Genomic DNA, 8,392 nt, shown 5'->3' on the forward strand with positions numbered 1-8,392 from the left:
AATTTGTTACATCGGTAATAATAACGATGAAAGTTTGGAACATATCGGTTAGGTTGCCTTGGTGCTACAAACGTCTATCTCACCAGGGGTCTTCCTTTTATTCTACTAACTAGTGAATTCTTCAAGATCAACCCTTGTATTTCTCCTAATATATGTATTCCGGTACATTGAGTGTGGCCTCTAGTTTATTGATTGCATATATTGCTTTGTGTGGTGGTTTCTAACAGCTTTTGCATAAGTCTTCTTGTCGCTGTGAATGATTTCTTTTCTTCACCTTCACTAGAAGAACTAAACCGTATCTCCTTACCGGATGTGTCTTTTTTTTTGAACTTTTTCCTTCTTCAAATCCTAAGCCACCAGTATCTTTAGATTGCTTCTATTTGCTCAACATCTTGTGTAAGGCTTTTGTGCTACCCTCAAATTTTCTCTTCATTTCCAGTTCATCCTTACTCTTTTCAAGCTCTTTTCTGAGCTTCACTATTTCTGCTTCTAGATCTTGATGCCTTGTTTCCTTCTTCATTAGATCAGAGGATGTAACTTCACATATCCTCTTGGTTTCTTCCAATGGGAATTTTAAGTTAGAGATAACTTGATTGGACTCATCCAAGGATTTCTTCAAGACACCTTGTTCTTCTATTGCAGCAAGCTTGACCTACATGAGTTCTCTTCTTACCTCTCTTAACTCCTCAAGAGAACTTATGAGCTAACCTTCTAGATCCACTTTGGCTTCAATGTCTTCTTCTTTTGCATCTTCACCAACTGGTTCATCTAGTGCCATAAAGAGATTAACTTCTCTTTCATTCTCATGTTAGTAATCTTCTCATGCACTTTCTTCGTCTGTGGCATCATCGTCAATAGTTTACTATTGTTCTACTTTTGGTAGCCTCTTCTTCCTTTCCGGTAGACATTCCTTTCTTTCTCTTTACCAGTAGATCTACCAAAACTTCTTTGCTCATCTCCACCGGTTTCATTATAAGGACATTTTGTAGCAAAGTGTACAACTTTACCACAGTTGAAGCATTTGAGTGGTAACTTTCCTTTATACTTGCTGGATTCTCTCTTGACATTTTTGATAAATTTTTCTACCTCTGCATCTGAGTCTTCATTAGATCCTTTATGAGAAACCTCTTCCTTGTCTTTTTTGGTGGAGTTGAATGCTTCCTCTTTCCATGAAGATTCTTCATCGGTTGTTCTCATTTCATAGGCTGTTAGAGAGCCAAATAGCTTATCCTTTGTAAAGGTCTTCAGATCCTTGGCTTCATCTATGGAAAAAACCTTAGTACTATACTTAGATGTAAGAGATCTAAGTACCTTCTTGACAATAATCTCATCAACAATTTCTTCTCCAAGTCCTCTGATGTTGTTCACAATTTCATCTACTTTGTGAAGGTAGTCTACAATCTTTTCTTCATCTTTCATCTTGATGCCTTCAAGCAGACATCTTAGTGATTGCATCTTGGCCTCTTTGAATTTAGCATCTCCTTCAACTAACCTCTATAATTTATCCCATGTCTCCTTTGTGGATGCATAGTGCATGACCTTGACAAACTCATTATCTGACAGCCCACTTAAGATAGCATGTTTAGCCTTTGTATTATTCTCATACTCCTTCTGAGCATCTGGATCAGTGGGAGGAATACTGGAGACAATATACCCATTCTTGATAGACATCCACACATCAAAAACAAGAGAGGAAATTTAGGTCTCCATTCTTCTACTCCATAAGCCATAGTTAGATCCATCAAACATGGGATCTTTTGAGGACGTAGATTCATTTCTTGCCATTATGTTCCTTGACAAGAATCTACCCAAGCTAGAGAAAGATTTATTCAATTGGGAACCTAGGATCTGATACCAATTGTTGGACATAAAGTACCACTAAGATGGGGGTGAATTAGTGGTTCCTAAAATATTTTCTTTTTAAACCAAGCCTTGAGTACTGGTTAACAACCTAAACACTAAAAAATCAAACTGGTTAGATAAGAGTGCATATCAAAAGAGCCAAACACAAAAATGCATAACCCAGAACACAAGATATATGAGGAAAACCCAATATGGGAAAAAAATTAATGAGAAATGTTGTTGAAGTCTACTGCTCCAATCCAGCCTCACAATGAAACAACAAATTGCAATGATTTCTGGCACCAACCCAAGGAGCACCAAGCACCAACTCAGTGTAAGATAATGCAATACAATTTTAATACAATGAAAGAATGTAGTTACAAATGAGTTCTGCAACAATTGATCAACGAATGTCTACTGGTTAACAAACCTCCTCTTCTTCACTAGTTCTCACACTGCCAGTAATCAAATTACTCTCTCTAATCACTCACTGGTTACTCCCATCGTTTCTTCTCTCTCTCTCTCAGCCTCACACTTAATAGTGTCACTCTTGGATTCATTCCTAACCAATCACTCCTTACCAGTACGCTTGACTGTTAAGATTGTAACAGTTTACTAGTTACTCTTTCTCTACCAATTAGACCCTCTCACTAGTTTAGCCATCTAACACACACTCTAACTCTCCGAGAAATAACTCTTAGGCATATCGCATTTCTTCTTTCTCGGGCTCTCTTTCTCCTCACACCTTGCATGTAGTATCAAATCCTTTCAATCTCGAGTTGACATATTTATCTGTGAGGGTTCCCACCAAAAGCAACATTCAAACGGTGTTGTCTTAGGTTTTTCCTTCACCAACTCGATCCTTATTAGATTTGATCTGATCTTCTTTTCTGGAATCATGATCTACATCACACCAAACAATACCGCCACCTCCTCACTTTTCAATGTGCATTTTCTATTTTTGGATGTCTACAACATGCTTTTCTACATTTCTCTCTCAATTGCCATTAATGGCTTAGCTATTTCCTTCGAAAAATGGGTATAAAGATCATATCATCTTGCAAGGCTAGTTCAATCACCTTGCCACCTTGTCTTCCTCGAGCCACGACATTCCTTCATCATCCCATGATTTTTGGGTTCTTCATTAATGCCGACCTATTTGTTGACTACTATGTCGATGAATACCTCACTGACCTCTATGTGCTCGCCACCTGGTTTCCACCTGTCATCCTTGTTGGCATCCACCTATGCTCAGTTTTTTATTTTAGTTTGGCATCATCTTCAGTTTGCTATGTTGATTTGACATCCTTTACTGACCAAGACTAACTACCGATTCAACTCACCTTACCAGTATAACCTAACTTCACTGGTGGATCTTCATACCTGCTGACCTCTTTCTCTGTCAGTGGATCAACTTAGCCTTCCATCAAAGATGTTGGTCCATCTACTAAGTCCATTTATTAGTAGCATTAGACATCTTTGTGTATACCAGTTCACATACTTCTGTTCTTCTTTGCTTGCCTTCTTTTCCTTGCCAGTGGACCTGCTTTACCGGTAGATGATGCATTTCATGTGTATCGGTAACATTCCTTTATGTCTGCTAACACACATGTTTGTTGACATCATCATGTATTACTTCACCCATACGAGTCACCACTAGTTACCCACCGGTGACCATGCCATACCAATTGACACCAATGACAACCTAATCCCAACAATGTGTGTTCTAATTTGATTTGCATCCTTAGTATTTGTACACTTAGTTTTTTTTTCTAAAAAATTATAGATTCATTGATTCACCCCCCTCTCAGTGACCTATTCGTTTCCTTCAACTTATGACTAGGTGTCCAAGTCTCTTGACACGTGAAACAAATTTTCTCTATTCTAATTTAGTTCTTACTCTTTTTGGGAGACCCTGTAACCTATAAGCCCATTGAGATTAGTTCATATTTAGTCATTTGTTTCTTGAACCTTTCAATTTTCTGCTAAATCAAATCCTTTGAAAACTCATAAGCCATAAGTGATCTATTATGGTCCTTTCTCCAAATGGATAACAAATCTAATTGCAACTGCCTAGAGATAGCATCATCTTCCTCCACAATTAAGGACAAAATAGTTTGCATACTTACTTTAACACTATCTGAATGTTGCTTTATGATTTTGTTTAAACACATTAAAACATTTGAAGAATCAATTTATCACATGTTTGAGCTCCAACATAATAACAAATGATCTAGTTGTTGCCTTAATTTATAAGATCTTAGCCCTCTTACCAGAAGTAGGGGCTTTGATATCATGTAACCCATGAAGAATCTCCTCAATTTGTAGAAACTTTCTTAGTAAATCATCATTGTAGGGTGCTACAAGAGTTATTATTATTTTAATTGCACTAAGACAACAAGAAACTGTAAGTCTTACCTCTTCACAACGATGTTCCAAAAACTTGTGGTGAATCAAAGTGAGTATTGTTGGCTTCAAAGCCCAATTGAAATTCCTCCAATCTGATTGGTCTCCATTGGACAAATATGAGTTTAATTCCTCCAACAAAGAAAGAACATCACCTAAAATTTTCATAGACTCCAATTCTAATCCAGGTATATAGAGTCAATTTCCCACTTCCTTTCCTTTTTATTGATCCCTTGACTACTCACACTGAAAAAGTATCATTAAATTCTTTTGAGAGAGGACCCATGACAAGTTCTTCTTTTGGCTTCATAATGTTTTCCCTGAGTTAACTTTTGTATTCTTCACCACTCTTAGTATAAACTTTGACATCCAACAATGTAGGTTGGAAGACTCAATAGATCTGATACCACTGTAAGAGCCCTTGTCCTTTCAACACTTGTTTTTTCATTTTGTGTGGTTTGACATTTTTTCAAACACTTGGCATGCATTCATCTTAGAATTGAATTTTGAGTTTTTTTAGGAGTTAATGGCTCTGACACCACTATAACATACAACCTTCTAGCTCCCTTATTTTTTAGTGTTTGTTTTTAATGTTTGAATTGTGTTTCTGCAAATGGTTTTGATGATGAATTTCAATATTTTTTCATAGCAATATATTATGGCAAATTAGAAGGTATTTATTTAAGTTAAACTTAGTAAAATTTGAACATTACATAGGTAATACATTGTTGAAACAGATTTTTCCAGCAAGCTTAAATATTTAATTTTTTAATAAAATACTAATAATCCAGTTCATAAAAAAACCTCTATAATACAAATCCAACATATCCAAAAAGTGCAGCAATACTTTCATTTGGGCTACTCAAAAAATTCACTCGAACAACACTATGAAATATTGAATATCTACAAAATCACTATAGCAAGTTACTGTAGCAGTGTACTATAGCAACAAAATTGTAGTGAAGTACTATAGTATTGTACTGTAGCAACAAAACTATAGTGAATTTACTATAACAACGTCATTGTTGCAGGACACTGCAAAAATCTCTTTTTTCTTTTTTTCCTTTTTTTAGTTGCCACAAATGCTCTCCATCCAAAAAATCATAAATTATTCAAATAAATCTCCAAGAAGCTCATAGATTTAAATTTGCCTACAAATCTTCATGAATTTGTAAATGAAACTATTCATCATAAATAAGTTATCTCCTCCAATGCCAATCTTAAAAATTAAACTCTTTGAAACCCTAATAACTCTTGAAACTGATCATTGAAGAACAATGTGAAATCTAAAATAAATCCACTGATAAATGGGATTGAGATTCCATCCAATCTAAAGAACCTAAGGTTTTTCATCCTAGGGCATGAAACTGAAAGCTAGAATCTCCCAAATTTTCTAAGAGAAAGTGATAAAACAATCATATCCAGAAAAGCATACAAATTGCCCTTATATTCCTTCCCAAAGAGATCAACTCCTCTTTCTTGGAAAATGTGGGATAAATAAAGTTCTTTTTTATTTTAATCTTTTAATCTTGTATTTATGAGTGCCATGTACTTTAAGTGAAAAGGGACATTTAATATTTATAACACATAAATTTATGTGTCCCACTAAATTTATTAAATAACAACAAATTTAATAACTCAATTTTTACTTTAGAACTCAGCTTTATTGTTAAATAATAAATATCACCTAGTAATTAAACCCCTAGCTGGTATTAAACCATTACCATTGACATAATTGTCATCGAAGAATTCACTGACCTAGCCACTCACTTACTATAAATAGTAAGTATCTCAAAAACACCTCATGACACATCAAAATCGCTTGCAACCTAAACTGCCGATGCTAAATATTCTCAAGGTCCCTTTAATGTCTTGATTAGCCTATGGGAACATGGAGAAATAGGATAATGACAACATCATATAGTGAGTGCAAGAAAGGGGACATTACACCATGATAATCCATGGACAATGCAAATTAAAATAGATGAATGACCACCTAGTGAATGAGATAGATGCTCGTTTCAAAGCCAATAAAGATTAGCAATCAACAATAATGAAGAATATGAAATCAACTAAGCCTACCTAATCAATAATAAAAATGCCTATAAAAGCACCAAAATACCGATGCAAATGAAAGAAAATAATATGCCTGTGAACTTTGATGCAAAAATTGAATACATAGTCACCAGGGATAAAATACTCTAGTCAAGATGAAATAGCAGTGAAAAATAATAATTCACAAACAAAATAGTAAATCATATTGAATATATGATTGCAACAGATAATAATAGAGAATTTTCTCTACCTAAGATAATTACACAATAAGAAGATAGTTGAGATCTCCAAATGCAGTCTATAACAACCACGTGGAATGGATGAATGGCCCATTATTAGATTGATGATGATAATGTGATTTAATGGGAAATAAAAAATAGAGTAGATTGGGGGCTACCAAATGAAATAACAGGAGAGATATATCACCAATTTATAATATTCCAAGGACCTTAATTATTTTGGGGAGATCTTTCAAAGATGGAAGCAATGCAGGTCTCCTGCTCTGATACCCTGTTGGAGTCGGGATGACTACCTCCTGAAAACTTTCACAACAAAAAAAATTATTAGAAGAATGAAAAATGTATTGAGATGCTTTAAAAAATACATGATACTATATTTATATAGAAAAAAGGTAAGGGATGAGTCAACACAAATGAGGTCATGCGCCTTAATAGGATGATAGGGTCGGTAGAGAGTAGATAAACACCAACTACTAATCAACAACCCAACAACAACTAATAAATGCACCTAAAAGGATAAATTTTTTAGTTGAACTTCAGCTTGAGTAAATAATTTTTACTCCAAAACTTTTGATAAATTAAATGAAGGATGAGGATTAAATAAATTAATTAAAGTTAACGGAGTCCACTCAAGAATTTGGATAAGATAACTAAAATAATAATAAAAACATATCTTTTTGAGGTCCTAGGGGAATAATATTATATTAAATTAATTCATTAAATAGATAATGAGGAGTTTTTGATTTAAAAGATGAGATTGATTAATGAGATGGTAAATAGATTTTTTTTTTAAAGTCGAATAATTAGATCAAAATAATAAAATATTATTTAATTAATTACTAAATTATATAAAACAATAAAAGATAATTATAATTATAAATGATAAACGACGTGATAAATGACTATAATTAATCTATAAATAGTAAATGATTTGATAAATGACTAATGTAAGAGGAAAAAAAGATTAATTACTAATAAGTGATGATGGTACACTAACAATTAATAATGAAGTTTACAATGTTATATTAATATTTATAATAATAATAGATACCATTAATATTATATTTTTGCATCACAATGTGCCCCATCGTGTGCATACTACCTCCATCTTTGCATGCCTTATGTATATCTTTAGCCATGGATTTGTTGGAACCTCTAGCACTTTATCCTCACAGATGGTTTTAGACCTACCCCTAGATTTGTATTTGGACTTCACAAATTTGCATGGTGTTCTAGGAGTATTTTTCCTCAGGTTTCATCCCCTACCTATAACACTAAGTACTAGAAAATGGCCAAGGAATCTATGTCTTCTATATGCATGAAATCTTGACAATTGACATCTTACTCTTCTCATGAAAAAGGTTGAGGACTATGCTATTGTGATGTGGTTCATATCGTGCATCCTTTTAATTATTTAACTTTTTTAATGTAAATTAAGTTTTTTTGATATATATTTTAGTTTGTAGTTAAAAATTTGTTAATTTTCAACTTCGGTTGGGTTTACCAATGGTTGAAAATCAAAACCCAATGCAACCAAGTTGTCCTCCACTACCAAACTCTCCACAACCAAACCCTCCTTCAATTTAGGAGTTGATAAATTATATCAATTTGACTATATTAAAGAACATTTGTGAATTATACCACAAGAACCCTCAATTTTCCTCAATGAAAGCTACCTTAGAGTCAATAATCTATAGCATTAAATACCCTAGATAATAGAATAGCTCATTTAAAGAGTGGCAAGAGGCTATAAGGTTACAATATTTTGATGGCTTATCATATGGGAAACATAAGGAAGTAAACATTTTCAAAGCCCAAATAGCCTAGATTTTTATCAATCCTAGAATTAG

This window comes from Cryptomeria japonica, chromosome 1 (assembly GCF_030272615.1).
Source record: "Cryptomeria japonica chromosome 1, Sugi_1.0, whole genome shotgun sequence".
NCBI classification, from domain to species: Eukaryota; Viridiplantae; Streptophyta; class Pinopsida; order Cupressales; family Cupressaceae; genus Cryptomeria; species Cryptomeria japonica.